The following is a 20,541-nucleotide window of genomic DNA, read 5'->3' on the forward strand; positions in this document are numbered from 1 at the left end:
GTTGGAAAGCCAAACTTCTTAGGGCAGGCATGAAATACCCTCTTTTGTCATCGCACAACATTGTTCAGACACTTTAATATTATTTTGATTGACTATTTCAAGTGGTTTGTTTGGTTAGCCCCCACAGGTCCCTCAAGCACATCAGTTAACAATTATCTTGGCCTGTTATTTTTGTCATTTTCCTCTTGTAGATCCATCGTTTACGATTATTATCTTTGTTTTTTGCAGAAAAGACGGTGTCCTAGTGGTTAGCATTTCTGCCTCACAGTCGACTGGTCTTTGGCCAAATCTCGGCTCTGGTCCTACTGTGTGGTGATTGCATGTTCTCTCCGTGCATGTGCAGGCCTTCTCTGGGTATTCGGGCTTCCTCCCCACATTCCAAAAAACATGCACGTCAAGTTCAATGCAGATTCGAAATTGTCCATAGGTGTCAATGTGAGTGTGACAGGCTGTTTGTTTATATGTGTCCTGCAGTTGCCTGGCAAACAGTCCACGGTGTATCCCACTTCTCTCGCTCAAAGTCAGCTGGGATAGGCTCCAGCTCACCCACAACCCAAGCGTAGAAAAGACACCTGAAAATAAAAACAAAAGCCTGTTAACAGTCACCAGTTCTTGTAATTCAATCTGCTAGATATATGCAAAGAAAATAGGTCAACATCTCGAGGGGAAATAAAATTTGACGTGAAAAACACGATTTGAAAACTCGCAAAATAGATCCAGGAGGCAATACCAATTCTCCTCTTCAGTATAAGTTCAATTGCAGTGTCCTCTGCATGGTGTGCAAATTAAATATAACGCAATGTCACTTTCACTTTATTTGTCAATTGTACTCAGTGGATCGCAACCTCTGTTTCAATCCAACGCAGCCTGTATTCATCACAAATGTGACAAGTCCTTTTAGAACAAAAAGCAGACAAGATCCAATAAAAATAATAACCGATATGTGATTAAATAGTGTAACGGTGCATGGAAAAACCTCACGATTGTCAACACTGATGTTGACTCGAGATGAGCCAACCTACCAGACCTTTGAATTGCAATAGCGGACTAGAAGAATTCCTTTGGAAATTTTAAATGGGCCTGCTACCTGTTGCATGTCTGCAAACCGCAAAGATTTATTGTGAGTTGGGCTTGCCTTCTTGAACTATTTTAAACTTTGGCTGCAACAGAATGGAAAGTCTTACAAAGAGAAAAGCTAGCATGCTAACTTATATCACACTGACAATCTAAACATCTCATCAATAATGCTGAATAATCAATTGCTCTCTAATACAGAGTCATTTAAATTACTCGGCCACCCATGTTTCTTCAGTTTCTTGTTTATTTTTAATGCCTGGTACAACTAAAGGTACATTTGTTTGGACAAATGACAACAAAAATAGCTCATAGGACTTTAATTTAAGAGTTAATATCTAACTATTTTCCATGGTTTTCTTGATCGTAACCAAAATCACAGGGAATACAATTACAATTATTTTCACGACCATAAGGTGCACCGTATTAAAAGGCGCAGTTGCAGTTACGGGGGTCTATTTCTGTATTTAACACATACATAAGGCGCAGCTGTATTATTGCGCGCAGGCATGGTAAAACATACGCTAGCTTAAAACATATGGTAGCATGCATGCACGCTAAAACAATGTTTTTAAAAAGGCAGCAGGAGCAAAACTGAGTTCGGTTGTACGTTATTGAAGTATTTAACAATGTACTCACGTTATTTTTTGATCAATCCTCATCCACAAATCCATCAAAGTCCTCATGTTCTGTATTCAAAATGAACAGCTGGGCAAGTTCTCCAACAAACACGCCGGGTTCCCTCTCGTCATTGTCAGAGTTAGTCTCGTTGCTGGGGGGCTGTTCAGCAATGATGCCTGCTTTCGCGAAAGCTCGGACAACAGTCAAAGCAGATACCTTAGCCCAAGCATCCACAATCCATTCACATATGGTGGGGTAACTCGCCCGGCGTTGCCTCCCTGTCTTAGTAAAGCTGTGTTCGCCATCGGTCATCCATGGCTCCCACGCTGCTCACTTCACTCACTTTGAACGCCCTGTTTACACGGATGTCCAGCGGTTCGTCAAGCCTCCCCGAATGATGGTAAGCCCCGAGTTATTGCACTCAGTCGAATGGTGATGTAGAGACGCTTCTCCTGGCTGTTCTTTGCTCATTAATCCATTGCTCGCGTTGGTCTTCCAACTCGGGCCAACTCGCCTTGTTTCCGCGTTTTGTTTTTAATTTTCTTCCCGCAGAAACTCAGCTACAATGTATTAAAATGAACAAGAAATTGAAGAAACAAAGTTGTTCTAATATTTTTTTCCATGACTATATAGAAAGACAGCAACCTGAGTAGATATAGGGCTGAGGCAGATTGATTATACATTGATTTTACATTTACATTGTGGTCAGGTACTATTTTGAAAGAGAATATCTCAAATGCAGGTCACACAAAAGCAGGTTTACTGTATCAGGATTTCACATTGTGCCTTGTGGTCAGTTATAATTTTGAAATAGCAATAAAAGCAAAACTCTGGCTGTGTTGGCTTTTAGAGTACTTTTCCATCGCTTCCCGTATGTGTGATTTAACTTCTAAAATCATGACGCATTGACTGGTGCATTGCTTGTCGGGGAGTCATTTACACTGAACTCGGTTGCGGTTTTCCCGGCGAAGAATTGTCCCTCTGTCTGCATAGGGCCCCCATTAGAAAGGCGAGAGTGTGTTGGGGGGTGGACTTTGGACGGTTGAAGGGGAAATGAGCCTTGACAAGTGCTGGCATGAGTGACAGAGGTGACACAAGCAAGTTGGGGGTGTTGGGTAGGGGGATCCTTGCACCCTCCTCGTCTGCCCGTCCATCCGTCTCTTTCAGAACTCTTATCTGATCTCACCTCATTTCTCATGACCTGGGTGTAAGTTTTGACCATATCGCCTTCACTTATCGTACCCCCCCGGGGGCTCCCGTGTCCATAATAAAATGGGCAGTTTGTCATGGCGGCAGCACCCCCATGGCAACTTGACACCATGCAGTGAGTTTACCCCTTCATGAAGTCATAGTCCAGAAGCCAGCCAAAAGCTAGCATGTGACAACACGTTTGACATCACATCCAGTGTTAATACTGTACATCAGGGATGCTAAGATAAATTCTTAGGTTTTGGTCATGATTTCGTGTGTGCTGAAGTACTATGATCTCGCATAATGAACCCACTCCTACAAAGCCAACTTTTTTGTAAAGAAGAGCGATGTAGGCTGCCACTCAAACACGTCTATTATTTCGGTTGGACTCTTGAAAGGCAGAGTTGAAAGCTCTCTGTGGAGTGGCACTCTCACTTCTCCTTTCCTGTGAATTGAAAGCGGCCTGCTTATAGGGGGGTACAAAAAGAATACATGGATTACTGTGCAGGGAATGATTGGCAGATGGTGATTCTTTGAGGCAAGGGGCGAGCACAATGCTCTCTTGAAATTATTCAGTTTTGCATGGTAGGTTCAGTCTCAAAAAATGTGTGCAAAACAGTTTTAAAGTGATATGAACTGCTTTAACGACGTGTACACGGTATCAATTGATGGCTAGGAAATGCTGCTGATGTATTATCTGGCCCTCAATTCATTTATTTCTTTGGTGTTTCAGCTCGACGACAGCATCTTTCAGCATTCACGCATCATTTTTAAGCCTTTTATAGTTGGCTCGGCTACTGCAACAAGTAGCAAGCGGCCACGCCGTAATGGTTCCTACAGTACCGTTTAATCTTGCTCTGCTCGCTGTACTTTCCTCAGAGGGGTGTAGAATGCCAGCATTGCTTCGTTACATCTTCATGTATGTTCGCTCTGGAATTGATCCACGTTAAGGGGAAGAGGGAATCCTCTCCGTCTCACTGAGGCATGTGGGATTTGCATAAGAAATCTATCCGTTTCCTCGTTTCTATTCACATTCGGTTCCTCCGTAGAAGATTTCTCATCAATGATTAAGTTCCTACTCATACAGCAGGCCTCGCTGTATGCGAAGAACTGCCAAATGGCCAGTGCTAAATGCAATGATTTGATGACTGTGAAGGAAAATGCTAATTCTCAGCTGCATTCTTAACATTCACTCTTTTCCTCCCGCCGACGGACTTGGCTGCCTTTTCGGAATGGTCTTCCAGAGTATCCAAAGGATTTTTTGGTGTGTAAACACATGAAAGCAGTTCTGGAGATAAGTCCAGAATTGGTATTTTTGTACAGAAAGTATGTAATCAATCCTCACCAGACGTTTTGTGTGGAAAATTTGTGATAAACAAAACACTCACTGGTCTGTTTTCGTGCCAGCTTGGACAGCATCCCCCTGGAGAGGCGAGCTGACGCTGCCTTTGGTCTCGTGTGTTTCTTTTTCCCCTTCTGTTAACGACCCAGCTCCTCTGCAGTAGTGCACTCTATGCAGCGGAATGGTAAAATTGCAGGAAACTGGATGTGCCACTTAATGCGTTTGTAAATGTAGTACTTCCTCGAGCGCATGCCCCTTGGGCCTTCAAGGCACTCACACAAACGTCAGCCCTCATGCACATCTGGACAGAGCGTAGGCGTTTTGGTCAAAGTTGTCTCGCTGGAGGCTGCTAAGGGCATTTTATTGCTCTTGGATGTCCATCAGCAAATTTACAGGCTTCCTAAGGCACTTGGGGTTGGGGGGGGAGGTTAGCATTTTGGTCCACCAATGCTGTGGATGTTCTTGCACCAAAATGTGAAGAGCAACCAGCTAGCGAGTTCTCTTTTCTGCCAAACCTGTTATGGATCGACATGTCAAATTGATTCATGGATTTGGGATATGGATAGAATGGTGTGGTAATGGTTAGCGCATCTGCCTTATAGTCAGGACATCCATGGTTTGAAATTCCATTGGAACATCTCTGTGTGGCGTTTACATGTTCGCCACGTGTTTGATTTTCTCCAGGTACTCCAGCATCCTCCCACATCCCCAAAACATGCATGTTTGGTTAATTGAAGGCTCTAAATTGTCTCTCGATGGGAATGTGAGTGGAAAAGTTGATTATCTATATGTGCCTTACGATTCACTGACAGTTCAGGGTGTACCACCACTCACTTTAAGTCAGCGGCGAAAGGCTGTCTTTACTTATCTCACCTTCTTAATAATGACATTGTTTTGCTGTCGCCTATGTCTGGAAGCATAAGCAGATGAGCAGCAACCAAAAGTAGTCACAACTAATTTGATCCTGAGAATATAGAAGATAAAGCTGGCCAAATTGAGTGAGAAAACGTTTTGAAATTGGCTTTTTAATTCCTAAATGGTAAAGTATTTGTGTCTCAGCGCCCTTTGCACAATGGTCATTGCACCGGACTATTGCAATATTAGTCGTTCGAACTGCTCTAAGTGCTAGAGGACTCTGCATGTTTTTGCACAATTGTTTTTTGTCAATGTCTTTATGTCCCCAAAGTGTTCTGTAAATTGACTGTCTGTTGTACTAGAGCGGCTCCAACTACCGGAGACAAATTCCTTGTGTGTTTTGGACATACTTGGCAAATAAAGATGATTCTGATTCTGATTCTGATTCTGATTTGGCAATGTTCAGCGGCATTAGTGAAAGTGCAACCCATGCCTTTTTAGCATCTTTACGGGCACTCATTCTTTTCTCCATCTGACACAAGAAGAACCTGCTTGCCTCGTCGCAACTCTCTAACTTTGCCCACGATTGTAATCGCGTTAATGAAAGGCATACTCGGCGTCTGCTCCACACTAGAGGAGGGCGGGGAGAGCTGTGGCTCATTTGCACGAGACAAGACAACCCCCCCCAAAAGTAGTCTGCTTTCAGCAAGGCTTTAAAAGTGAGTGATTGTGTGCTATTTTGTCAAAGCATAGCACAGACACTTTTTTAAGACACCTTGGAACTGTTTCAAATTTTGGAAATGATGCATAATGTCTTCTTTGATATATTTGTTGTAACCCCTGGAATAGAGATTTGAATGTGGACATGCATTCTTAACTTCATTGATTTTCCCAATTGATGAACTGGGTAATTCCGTTGACTGTCCTTCCCTAGTTACCGCAGAGTAAATTTTAGGCTGTCTGATTGTTTTCAAACTAAACAAGGTGAAGGTCGAGAGTCCGTGCAGACTGGTGCACAGTCGAGCCAAACGTTTGTGTGATTTGAAATCAGCTGGAGAGCTTTTCTGCCCACATCTGGTAAGGAAGGAAGGAAGACAGAGCTCTCTTTTGGGACAAGAATATTTTCATTAATGCAGCTTGAGTGCCAGAGCAGAGCATCTGCTGCAGGTGAGGCAAGACTCAGCGGAACTTCTTAGTGTCTATGAGAGAAAACAAACAGAGGAGATCATCCACAGGGCGAGTCGGCCTTTGACAGCTGTGGCCAAGCTCCCGAAATAACAGCTGGACTCAGCTGTTGCTCCCTCCGCTCCTCTTCCTCTCGCAAGGGTGGGATCGCCATCGGAGATGAGGAAGAAAACCCTTGTATGCGTATGATTCCAGACTTGTTATCTCTCCAGGCTTCCTTTCCCACATTGTCCCGTCCTGTCACGCCGCCTTGTTTCCTCCCTCTGGAGCAGTGACATGAGGGCCAGAGCAGGTGAACGCATCGCATCTGCAGACACTCTGGCTTCCCCCATTGGGGATGTGACACCAAACTTGCCTTGAGGGTCCCAGTCCGACCCTGCCCCGGCTTATCCAATTTGATAATGCCGGGTGAAGTCAGACTGCAGGTGTGTGCTCCTTCATTGACTCCAGACTCCATTATTCACATTGTGTCCTTCCTCCACTTGGGACAGCTGAATGAGGCCGAGAGGCTCTCCGGGATGATGCGCTGCCAGGCCTTCTGTTCTCACAGGTCCCTTCATGCTTTGGCAGTTGCCGGACAAGCTGGGCATCAGGAAGCATCATCTGCTCGTAGTGGCCGTTCGGTTTCTGAACAAATCTGGGCTAAATCATCCATGCAGCCCCCAGCTGTCCATCAGGGGCCGCCAGACTGGAGAGCAGACGTTGGCTGACAGCTTGCCAGGTAACGAGAATCAGTAATCAGGGCAAGCCTGACCCCATACGCCGAAAAAACGTCAATGTCTTTTGCAGGACAGGGGCTCTGCGGTCATTTGCCAATGATCCAGTTTGTGCAGCGGTGTAAGAATAAAAATGTCACTTGGCACAGGAAGGCATGCTCATTTACTGATGTACTGACTGTTTTTCTTTTGATTGTGCATTCCGACTGAGGAACAAATTTGGATGAAGTTGCCTCCTCAGGAACGCAACTATCGTAAACCGAGAAGCCCCTGTACTCTGTATTTTGTGTTAATTACAAAACGGCTCCTTCCAAGAGACATTTGCACTGCACACATACACACATAGAGGCCTTAAAATATCTTAACCACCTAGAAAATTATCTCCACATCCAAATCGCGACTGTTTACAAAGAATGCATCGCTTGCGTCTGCCAGCGACCTCAGGGCCCTTTTTAATTCACCGCCAGCCTCGCTGCTGCATCGCTGGCTGCCAGTTGAAATGTTGAGCGAGCGCAGCGTTCAGTCACGCAGGGCGTGCGGTCACACCATTCTATTTCTACTCGGCTAATTCAATCCATTTGGGCTGATTAGAACCGGGGACGGTGGCCCCACGCCAAAAGGATGAGCGCGAATGTTTAGAAATGTTCGCGTTTTATCTGATTAATGGAGAACAGCTGTTTGGTAATAGATTGTCGCCTGTCGTATATCATCTGCAGATCTCCATCAAGGCCGAATAATCCTTTTTTGGATCAACACCCGATTGTATTGCCAATGCCATTTTGGCTATGCATATCGCGCATGTGTCAACAATACGTCTTTGAGATTTATGCATTATTAACGTGAAAATTCAGAAACATTTTGCAAAATTACAATGTTGACACAAGACAATCCTGGTCAAATATCTGTATAAAGTTTCGTACTTCACACAAGTCCCACCCTTCCATTTCCACTTCATGGAAAACTGTTGGGTATTCAGAATAACGTAACTCTGCTAAAAAATCAAGACATTTTACATCTAGATAATCTGGCAGTCCCTGGTGGAGGTAAAGTGAGACCTCTGCAAGGCTTTTAAGGTGGACGGCTTCAGTGTCTTGTAATCCACAGAGGAGGAAGACACGGCAAACCACTCGGAGACGGATGGTTTGCGGCCAAGAGATGCGCTACTTTTACATTTTGGTTGGCCGCCGTTGTCAGCGTGGTTTCAGACAGCGAGGCACCCGGCCCTCTTCCAGTCAGACTCCCTGTCTGAGGGCGCAGATCCTCTATGGTGGTCTGGTCCCGCACTGCCGCTTGCGTGTTTTGAAGCCATTACGATAACCCTCCTTGCGTCATATTGGTAAGAATCCAAGGTTGTTCGCCCTATCGTGAGATGAGACAACTGTTTGTTTTAAAATTCCCCCAGGGATGGTATTTAGCAGGGGGACTAATTACCACAGGGTTGTGTACTCCATCAGTAGGCGCTAATTTAGCCTGGTGCTGGAGGGTTTATTTTTAGAGCTTCTTTTAACCCTGTGTGTTGGAAGAACAAATTTAGATTGTCGTGCAGTATGAAACCCAAAGGCAGTGTGGGGAGCAGTGGGGCTCTGCTGTAATTAGGCAGCGCTTCTATGTAGGAGCGCCTCACTCGAGATGTGTGATGTGGTATCAAAGCATCCAAGCATAGGGAGTGAGTGTGTGTGCTCTTAGGCATACTTTTTTTTTAGGCTGGAATGAATTCTCCAATCAGTGCTCTGGATTCCTCCCAGATTACCTCACTGGTGTTGCCAGTGTGCGAACACCAGCGACGGCAGCGGAAACATTTACAAAGCAGATGATGTTTTGGCCTCCTCGGGCCAAACTAAAGAGATGCACGTCATTGTTCGGCCACGCGGGCGTAGCGTGACAGCGGCTCAGCGTGCGGGCGCGTCGCATCCAACTCAGAATATGAAAGGAAAATCACTGACCTTATGTTTGTGTAAGGATATGAGAATAAATAGCTCTGGGCTAAGTGCTGAGATCTTTGTGTGTTGCTTCTCTACTGGTCTGCCGGGAAAAATAACTTGATGCTTTTGACAGCAATGCCAGAGCATCACATCGATTCTTGCCGTCTCTTAATAGGAGACTTGAAATGGTCGCAGGATGCAGTTACAATAGCGACTCAAATTCGAGATGCATTCATGTCTAGACACAGCGGTTTCTAAACTAGGGTTCATGGACCAAGATCCACAGCATTTGGGTTTACCAAAGAAGTTGCAATATATATATATATATATATATTTTAAATCATTTTAAACGGTGTGGTAATAATAATTTTTAAAAAAACATACTAAACCAATTACTCCCCCCCTATTTTATCTTTGGGCCCATTTAAAAGCACTGATATAATTGTGATATACAAAAAAACAACATACAATGTGTAAAGGATATCACCACATGGGCTCAGGAACACTTCAGAAAACCAATGTCAGCAAATACAGTTCGGCGCTACATCCATAAGTGCAACTTGAAACTCTACTATGCAAAGCAAAAGCCATTTATCAACAACACCCAGAAACGCCGCCGGCTTCTCTGGGCCCGAGCTCATCTAAGATGGACTGATGCAAAGTGGAAAAGTGTTCTGTGGTCCGAGGAGTCCACATTTCAAATTGTTTGGGAAATTGTGGACGTCGTGTCCTCCGGGCAAAAGTGGAAAATAACCATCCGGACTGTTATGGACACAAAGTTCAAAATCCAGCATCTGTGATGGTATGGGGCTGTGTTAGTGCCAATGGCATGGGTAACTTACACATCTGTGAAGGCACCATTAATGCTGAAAGGTACATACAGGTTTTGGAGAAACATATGCTGCCATTCAAGCAACGTCTTTTTCATGGACGCCTCTGCTTATTTCAGCAAGACAATGCCCAACCACATTCTGTTACAACAGCATGGCTTCGTAGTAAAATAGTACGGGTACTAGACTGGCCTGCCTGCAGTCCAGACCCATTGAAAATGTGTGCCGCATTTTGAAGTGTAAAATATGACAACGGAGACCCCAGACTGTTGAACAGCTGAAGCTGTACATCGAGCAAGAATGGGAAAGAATTCCACCTACAAAGCTTCAACAATTAGTGTCCTCAGTTCCCAAACGTTTATTGAATGTTGTTAAAAGAAAAAGTGATGTAACACTGTGGTAAACATGACCCTGTCTCAGCTTTTTTGGAAGGTGTTGCAGCCATAAAATTCTAAGTTAATGATTATTTGCTAAAAACAATAAGGTTGATCACTTTGAACATTAAATATCTTGTCTTTGTAGTGTATTCAATTAAATATAGATTTAATAGGATTTGCAAATCATTGTATTCTGTTTTTATTTATGTTTAACCCAACGTCCCAACTTCATTGGAATTGGGGTTGTATAACATGAATAAATAAATCCCTACACGAAGCAGCATTTTGCTTGCTAGTGATGATTAATAAATCCATCCATCCATCAATCCATTTTCTATACCGCTTGTCCGCATTAGGGTGAGCTAGAGCCTATCCCAGATGCCTTGGATGAGAGGTTAGGTACACCTTGAACTGGTCACCGGCCAATCACAGGGCACACATAGATAAACAACCATTTGCACTTGATTCAATGCCCTGAAAATGAAATGAGACTGTTCAAATGCATGTTTAATGTAGTAATAGCGGAATATTTTCTGAACTGTAAGGGGTCCACGCTCCCAAAAAGTTCAAGAACCTCTTGTATATAGCACTCCTCTTGTGTTGGACTAGGTGTTCGAGTCTAAGTAGTATCTCAGTGGAAGAATGGTGTTTAGCAGATCTGCCTCATGGTCATTAATCCGCGTTAGAATCTCGTGTTCCAAACAGTTAATCCGGTTTCCCATATTCCAAAATCATGCATTTTAGGTTCATTAAAGACTCTTAATTGTCCATAAATACAAATGTGAGTGTGAATGTTTTTTGTCTTTATGTGCTCTGCAATTGACTGGCAACCAGTCCAGGGAGTACCCCGCCCAAAGTCGCCTGGAATAGGCTCCAACTCAGCCGTGACCCGAATGAGGTCAAGCGCTACAGAAAATTGATGGATGGATGGATATCTCTGGTCCTAAGTCTTGCTTTTGTACATGATTACGTACTATGGGGGATTTATTTCCTGCTGAGACCAGAACTTTCAGGCCAGTTGCCCATCAGTTGTAGTTGTTGGCCCAGAAACCGTACAATGTTCTCTGACGTCAGTTTGTTGCGTCTTCTTCCCTACTCCTTCACAGGTCAATGTTTTGGCATGGCCGTAGCCAGCGGAACGTCTTGAGTGGTATCATGTGCCGGGCAGCGATACAAAACAATCTCGCTCGGCACGGCTTTGCAACAACACGAGCTCACGGGGCTCTTTCCAGATCTTTTGGTTAGATGCCCGCAGAGGAAAGTTTAAGCGTCACCTGCTGCTTATTCCAACCATCAACAACATGTTGTTTTGGATTTGTGATTAGTTCAGACGGTAGAAAGGGTGATTAATGTGGAAATTTGCCTCTTGAAGTGAAGGAATAATACATTCTATTTGGGAAATGGCTCTGGAAGGTACAGTAGACACTAGTCTATGGGGCTAATTCTTGGACTCTGAGGTCGACATGCTTTTTCCAGGGGCAAGGTTTAAACATCCAGGGTACAGAAGACAACCTTTTTTGGGAGACAAGCCATTGTGTTCTTTAAAGGTGTACACATACTGGAAGTGTAGTGGTACACACTGCTTCCTTTCATGCAGATGGTGTGGGTTCAATTCTGGGTCAGTGCCAAAGCACCCAACCATTGTCGGTCCCAAGCTTGGATAAAAACTGGGTGGTTTGCGTTGGGAAGGGCATTCGGGGTAAAAACTCTGCGACTTCTGATAGGACAAGCTGAAAGTCCCAATAACTAACTACTAGCATGGAATAAAAGGTTTTTGGCTTATATAATTTACCTTAAAATGACAAAATCCTTGCTGTAAGGCTATTGTGTCAATGCAGAGGCTTGGGGAAAATAATTTCCGGAAAAGGCACAATAGCAACAATGGCGATTAGACAAGGGTAATAGAATCAGTGGAGTTACTCCTAAATATATTAATATAAAGTGAACAAAACTCAAAACCTGTGGACAGAAGGCTAAGATACATCTAATTTACATTATTTTATTTTCCTATCTCCAATTCACATAATGAAGGGCTTGAATCTATTTACATGGTGTTCCCAGTTTTCCATTTTTCCATTGCATTTCCGACCTGGTTCAGTTGAACGCACCGTGAGAAGTGCATCACCCCAGTTCCATCATCTTTCCAAACACAAATCCTGATTCGTCAAAGCTGTGTGAGTACAAGAGAGGCATGCAGTTTCATCATCGGGAGTATAACAAAGGCTTTGATTAAAAATAAATACAGTATTCAGGCCGAGGCGGGTGAAGGAGGTAGTTGAATTTAAAGCTGATTTTGATGATGTGAAAAGGTCTCCTGGGCTACATCATCTTCTGAGTGTGTGGTCTCCAAAGCAAACAGAGACTAGCGCTGAAGGATGAATCACACCTTCAAGTAACCGTGTTATTATTATATATATTTTTTCAAGAACAGAAATTATCTTACTGGGTCAACTTGACCTTGAGTACATTCAATTATATATTGCATTAAAAGTGTCACAAATATGTGAGATGAAGCATTTTCTTTGTATAAGTTATTTAGGAAGTTTCATAGCGCGAAGCTACCTTTTTTCTTGAAACTTTTTTGTTTGTCACATTTTCATTTCTTCAAAAATTAACAATCAGGACCACGACTTGAGCAACAAGTTTGACATTATAGCTTGTTGCCCAGCATCCAGGTTACAAGTTTGATTTGAATTGATGAGAGGTTTTGAAATTCTCCTTTCTATTTGACTGTATGTGGAGTCTAACCCAAATTAAACAGGATCAGATTCGGATTTATTTCAGTTTGACATTACATCTTCCAACCATGCATACACATAAAAAAAAAAATCGGATTCAAATTGGATTGGAGGTTTTGAAATTGGACAGGGTCAGAACCTGTAATGTCATGTCAGAACAAATTAAATTCATATCAGAGCTTCTAAATTTGGGTGAAAATCCTCACTTCAAAAACAAATTGACTTCCAATCCTATTTTAATCAAAATTGTAACATGTATGCAGGGTCAAAACATGTAATTTTAGACCAAATTGAATCCAGATCTAATCCAATTACTCGTACATTTCGGTGATTATCCACATAAATTATCACAATTTCACCATTTACAATCTGATTTGAAAGAAATTGGTGGTGCTCATACAATGTCACAATCGGTAATGCAATGTCAAACTGAATTGACTCCAGAGCTGATCCGGTTGCATGTGGGTGAGAATTGACATATTTATATCTACTGTTATTTTTCGTGTATCATACACCCCCCCCCCCCAAAACAAAATTGTCAAAAATAAATAGTGCACATTATACATAGGTATAGGAAAAAATGAAAAAGAAAAAAAAAGAAAACCTTTCACATTATATAAATATATGCCTCCATCTAGATGTTATGAAAAAGCTGTACACTTTCATTCCAATATGGCACCGCTCCCTAGAGATTATGAAAAAGTTGTACACTTTCATTGTAGTATGCCACCGCCACCTAGCGGTTATGAAAAAGCTGTAGCCTACACTTTTATTCTAATTTGACAAGTACATATGACTGCATACATATTTTTTTTAAATACGACTGATGACTGAACAACAACCATCATTAATTTATTTATGGTTATGTTTTGTTTAATGATAATGCTTTTCTGAAATGCTTGACAGTTTAATTTGAATCCCATTAAAATAAAATTCAATGTGTTTTGCCTGGTCCTTCAAGTTTTCTTTAAAGAAATCCCATTTTACAAATTCTGCCGGAGTAATCAAACATATGAGCACAACTGTGTTTTCTCATTCACTAAATAAAAGTAGGGCTGTGTATTTCAAAATAAGAGCAAGTAAATAAAAAGAAAGTATTACGTGTTCAAATACATTGCTTAACTTCAGAATAATTCTTTTGAAAAAACTAACAAAATACAGATAATACTTAATGTTTTGATCATATGGGTTAGAAGCAAAATCATGCATTATAAAAATGCAGTATACATAGGTAGAAGGGTTTTCCAGAATTTTGAACTTTGGGGGTGCATATTATATTATTATATATTATTCATGGGTAGTGCATTACACATGAGAAATTACGGTATCTCTTTGAATCAAATTTGTGACATACATGCAGGGTAACAAGTGTATTTAGCTACATTTCATCCAAATTTAATCTCATTTGCAAAATCTGAAGCAAAGTACATGTGTAAAAAGTGTAAAAATAAATGTAGGTGGACATTGTCCAAGTGATGCAACGATGCCCTCTTACGCTCCAGGGGCACAAACCCTCCGGTGTACATCTGCTTGTGTGCGTTAGCGTGACGACTAAAAAGAGCGGAAGCAGCGGGCTAAGGGGTGACTTCACACTTTTTAAGCAGCATGTTTACAAGTCATTGGCAGAGCTGCAGGAGGGAGAATCCCCCCCCCCCCCCCCCCCCAAAAAAAATAAAAAAAGACAGCCCTCCACTCAAAGCGTAACGAGCCTGGGCGCCCGTTCATCTAACTCTACTCTCCAATGTGGTTTCATCAGGAACAAAAGGAGGAGTGCATTAATATGCCAGCACAAGTCGCGAAGGGAAAGGAGGGTGAGCCCATGAATAAAAAATTGCGCTTTAGCAGTGATGACAGATATGGTGACGGGCGAGAGCCTGCAAAGGAGCCTGTTTATCTCTGCAGTAACACTGTTTTGCCTGCCTGCTAAACGTTAGCTGTCAAAGCATTGTGACAAGACACATGCGGGGTCGCTGTCTTCTGGGTCGTCTTCATTTGAGGGGGCTGATTAAACATTTGGGGAATCCTTTTAACTTCCACGCGCACTATGCCGGCATGATTAACATTAAACCCTGATGTTGTTATATAATTACAAGTAATTTTCTCCGTATTAAACTGTAACAGGTACAATGACAACGATTCATATAACATATTGTGATACTTTTGGATAATTAAACTAGTTTGTACTACCATAAAAACAGTCAAACAGTTCTTAACTTCTCATCTGATTTGAATCCAGTTTGCAAGTCTCATTCAGAGCTCAGAAACTGTAATGGATTGTCAAACCAAATTAAATCCAGATCTGATCTAATTCAGTCTGGGTGATGATCCATGTAGCCTAAAAATGATCAAACAAGTCTTAACTTCTGATCTGATTTGAAGCTCAGAAGCTGTATTGTATTCTCAAACCAAATTGAATCCAGAACCCATTTGGTTAAATATGGGTGAGACTCAATATACAGTAACAACAATTATCAAATTGCTGTAAATGCACCCAAAACATTTTATGAGTTGTTTTATAATTTTCACCCAAATTTAAATGGATCAGATCCAGATTAAATTTGGTTCTTGCATTCCAACTTTTGACTTTCTGGCGCATTGCAAACTTGATACAAATGTGATAGGAAGTTTGGATATACAGTCCATTTTTGGATTCTCACCCAAAATTAACAGGATAAATCCAGTTTCTGACTGAGCACACACATTTTAAATTTGAATCAAACCAGACAAAGATCCTCACCTAAATGTAGTTGCAACGTTCTTGAACAATTATACTTGATATAAAGTGCACCTAAAAGTGTTGAAGTCGCAGACAACGTTTCAAACGAACCCTTCCTGGTGGAGGTAACTAAAGGACACTCAGCTGCAAATTAAAAACAGTCGTTGATGACTACGGTGGGAAAAGAGTGAGAAAGCGAGCAGATGCTAGGACTGAAAAGGCGGCGATTAGCCTGCGTGCGGCGGATGTGCATGCAACAGTGGTGTGCGGGCCGGGCTGGAGTGCTGGTGTGTTGCCATGGCGATGGCGGGAAACACAGGAGGGCGGAGAGTCGCTCAAAGTAGAAACCCCACCGCTTTATACAGGCCAATCACCAGCCCAAACCGCCTGTTCTTTTTTATATTTATTATTATAATTTTTTTTTTTTTTAGCGGCCGAGTATTTACACAGCGCGGCGGTCAGCGAGTGCACCTTTCAGTATTTACTGTTTGCCGTCGCTCGGCATCATCAACAAATTGAGATGGATGAGCATATGGAGTTACGAGCAGCATCTCTCTGCCGGAGTAGGGTGTATTTATCTTGGCTTTTAAACGGTTTATAGGCATGTGAATCTATATTGTTTATCAACCCATTTCCAGGGCGACGGAACACTTACTCACGCATATGCTAATGCTTCAGGATCAGCCACAGAGGACGCCTCCTCTCTAAAACCAATGTTTTGGTCTGTCTGCTGGGAGTTCCACTGGGATGATAACACATCCAAATGAAGCCAGATTAGGAAAAGAGTCAATGAGCTATCAGTCCAGAAAACACTTCCCTCTCGAAACAGTCTTATCTCACAGCGACATCCGACCCTCACATTCCCTAGACGTACAATTTAAACATACCGAACAGCAAAAACGTATGGATGAAGCCCATGTGGTCTTTCCATTCAGTCAAGTTTGGGGCCGAAACCTTCATATATCTGCTGGAAAGCTGAAACTGACACTCACATTAGAAGGTATCGGCAAAAACCAAACAAAACAAAAAAACCTTTGTAATTTAGCGTCACCCATCTGTAGAGGACACCCGCTTCAAATTGGGGCTCATTTGAGCAAATTCCAAAGTACAAGCCTTGGAATTCGCCCAAAATGGCCACTTCAAACTATAACGGCTGACTTCCTGTTCAATTTCGGGCATGGGTCCTTGAGACTTTTTCTTGCATCCTGTTATGATCGACGTGCCCGTCCAATTTAGTTTTGATGGGTGAAACTGGTTTCTGGGACTAAATTCCATCCTAACTTTTCAGAGTGAATTTCTTGGGATGTGTTTGGAACAGCTAAAATACATTCAGGTTAACCGTACACATGGTTGCAAAAATTGTTTTGTTTTTTGGGCAGGGTGAGGCCCCCAAACGGCAATTAATTCATCACAAGAATCGTAATAAACAGCAATTCCAAGACTGCCTTTGCTAAATTCGGGCCCTGTTTCAAGTTTTTGGGAGTCCAGACCTGAAGCTTATCAAATTACAACCTGCCAAATTTTCCTTCTTTATTGTTTTTAACTTTGTTATTATTTTCACATTAGTTTTTGTTCATTTGTCTCGTATTACGTTCCATTTTTATTCATGCACAACAACGGCTATTTTGGGCAAATTCCAGGGTTCGGTTAACTTCTATTAGGGAATTTGCCCAAATGAGCCCCAATCCGAAGCATGTATCCTCGACACTACAAAACCTTTTTGCCTATGCCATCAAATGTGAGCAGCCTGACGTCAATATTTGATGATAATTTTGAGGATGCAGCATCAAAAATGGGGGCACGAGGGCTCCTTCATTGCAGCTTGTGACCTTTAATTTTTCATTGAAGGTCATACGGGTCATAATTCACAATATTCCTCCTCTTGAGACACTTTCTTGGCCAGGAAATCGTGGCATGAAACACTTATGTGGGGATTTAAAAGGATTGTAAAGACAACGAAAAATAGCCTTTTCTCAGAGAACGGGGAAAAAAAAAAAATGTTCAGGCTTACCACGCGTTCCAGCGTGATCACTTTCCAAAGTGGAACGTTTGGGCCGAGAGGCGGGATCCTGGCGGCTGCCGTCGCTTCTCCCGTAGGAGCCGTCTGCATCGAGACGAAGCCAAACCCGCAAAAAAGCGTAACGTTTTGGATTGGATGTGCAAGAAATGATACCTCAATAAAAGCAGATTGATATGCTGCACCATGGCATGACTTAATCAAGTTGTTTGAGCACTCGTGTCATTGTACTGGAAGTCGAAGAATGTTGGGCCTGACTGATGGAAAGCAGGTTTGTGTGACCTTGTTTGTCCAAGTCGGCATCGCAGTGCACGGAGAGTTCAAGTCTGACGTTTAAATTGTATACACAAAGCCAAACGTGGCAGATGAGCGCGGCGAGAGGCCACGAATCGCATCGCCAAACAATCCCCTGCAGCTCCTCGCGTGACTTATAAACACACATCAGGAGGGCACACAAGTGCTGCTGCCTGAAAACAAGCCACTCATTGCTTTTATATGTCATATTTCCATTTTCTTCCCTCCATATTTCATAAAAAGACATTCAAACTTTAATGGAGAAGTATGCCGGTACGTTGACGTATGGGGCGTGTTGGAAAGATGAGTTTGTAAACTCTCTGTTGAAAAAAAAAGTCACTCTGTTGAAAATATAATAATAGTGTAACTATTTCAGTTACTTTGTCAAAGTGATATAGCTTATTCAATTTGATTACATTTTCATTACTTTTCTTAATTTCTTTTCCTCTAAAAAGTGGATTAAAACCATGTCATTATTTTGGAGAAAACACATATTTGTTCATTACCCAAACAATAAACTGATAAAAAAACATGATGAAATGTAAATACATGATAAAATAAAAAATAAACATTTATGTTTCATTTTATAAACGACAAAATTCCGAGTCAGCTTTTATCAACGGGTAGCAAGTTAAAGATTGTTTTGTATGAAATCATCTAATGTCATCCAAACCTTGTACTGAGTTCATGCTGAAATCAGCGTAATTCGTAATTTAATGGCTAATTTAGCCACTCGATTTTGCCTGGCACGCATCACTCCGGTAACTTCTACCATGATTGTCAATCATCTGCTGCCAACATGACATATCCAAGGTCAGCGCTCGATTTATTAAAGCAAACTAATGCCGATCATTTTCCTTTTTGGCTGTCTGGAGACTCTTCGCTGCTTTTTTTTCGTCTTTGAAACAATAAGTAACTACAGTAGGTATGATCTATAGAGAAATACCATTACAATACAATTGATGGGCAATTCTGGTGGACCAATAGAAATACTCGTTGCCGTTGTAAAACACATTTGTTTTGGTGACACTTACAGGATAACACGCAGAATCTCAGTATATTCAAAAATCCAAATTAAGAGGATTCGGTTGCCATTGGACAGCTGCAAGCGACATGGCGGTGTGAACGTCCTTGGCGGAGGTAGCAAGGCCAACAATGCCAGCTCATTGCTGTAAATCCAACCAAGCACATCGCCCGTATGTTAAGCAACGCTTCATACTCGTGGATAGCCAAAATAAAAGTTCAATTTTAGAGACCTACTATAACATCACGACACAATGGCGGTCAGTCCGGCCTCATTCAGTCACCCTTGTTGTTTTAAGCCCTCCTGTGGGATTTTCCACCGTCCACATCCTGGTCTGGTTTTGGGCTGTATCTGAAGAGGAAATGAAGAATGATCTCCCCGGGGTCACGGGTCACGGTTATGGTAATAAGCAAAGGGGAACGACGCACTTCCCAAAATGGTCCCGACGGACATTTTTTTGAGTAGCGGCGACAACTGGTGAAAAAACAGCGGATCGTAAATGATACTGAAGTAGGTCAGCTTCAGGGTGTTTCATTGGGAGTTTTAACTGGGAATTGTGTGAGCTTTAGATATGAACATATATTTTTCATTACTACGTGGAAACACTATTTTGTTTTGGTTTGTTGGCAAAATCCTTGGTTTATTTTTTTAGCTTTATTACAACTGTCACCATTGTTTCTCCAAGGATTAAATGGTAGTCCTTTCCAATAGTTTCGCCACTATGTTGCCTTATTGAAACAAATACAGTATGTATGCTATGAGTAATAATTGGGAGAAAAAAAAATAATTCGGCATATTAACACTGCTGTTAATGATGGTCAGTTTGATCTGCGGCTTGTTTAATTATGCAAAAGTGTCAGAAATGGAAAAAAGAAAATCACGTCTCATGAGTAACTCAACTTTCAAACACATGAAATGCAACACGACACGGCGAATTTTACATCGATGATGCAGACATTTCATGCTGAAAAATTACGTTACGTGGGTCGTTTTGACTCACTACTTTTTTAATCATCCAAATGTGTCTGAAATGGAAAAAATGTGAGGCATAAACTTAAAAAAAAATTTTTTTTTACACACAATCCCACATGAAGTCAACCAATTTTACACGCCTTCTTTGGTGTAGCTTATAAACGTAATTGCTGCTTCAATCTTACTAATACACTTCAAATAAGCGACCTTCAAAAGGGGGGCTGGCCAACCTGAGGCCGGGGGATTAACTTCGCCACGTCACGGGGAACCGACTCTCGCTTCGCAGGTCGGCATTAGGTTAGTTTCCGATCCTCTGCTCAAGCACGGCACTCTTTAGATGTACCCAGAAGAGGAGGAGGATGAGGAGGTCAGTGGAAAGCAACAGTGAAGCCACGATGAGTGGATGTGGATGACAGGGAGGAAATTGCCAGCTCTTGCAGAAAAAGCACACAACTAAGTAACGGCTTTGGAATCTTCGCTGTCTAACTCCCCTACTTTTTGTATTTTTATTATTTGAACATTACGAACAAAGCATCTAGAAGGATTCGCCTCAAAGGATATTTGGAATCAAACCTCAAAATTTGACCACCTTAAACGAATAACAGTATTATTCTTTTTTTTTTTTTTTTAAACAATTTAAAACAGTTTCTCAAGATTTTCATTCAAA

At 42.0% G+C, this 20,541-nt stretch overlaps 1 protein-coding gene across 1 annotated transcript in view; it reads left to right on the forward strand.

The window, feature by feature from the left end:
* Positions 1-20,541, forward strand: part of LOC133405251 (protocadherin-16-like) — a 101,902-nt gene that overhangs the window by 19,393 nt on the left and 61,968 nt on the right.

This window comes from Phycodurus eques, chromosome 7 (assembly GCF_024500275.1).
Source record: "Phycodurus eques isolate BA_2022a chromosome 7, UOR_Pequ_1.1, whole genome shotgun sequence".
Taxonomy (NCBI): domain Eukaryota; kingdom Metazoa; phylum Chordata; class Actinopteri; order Syngnathiformes; family Syngnathidae; genus Phycodurus; species Phycodurus eques.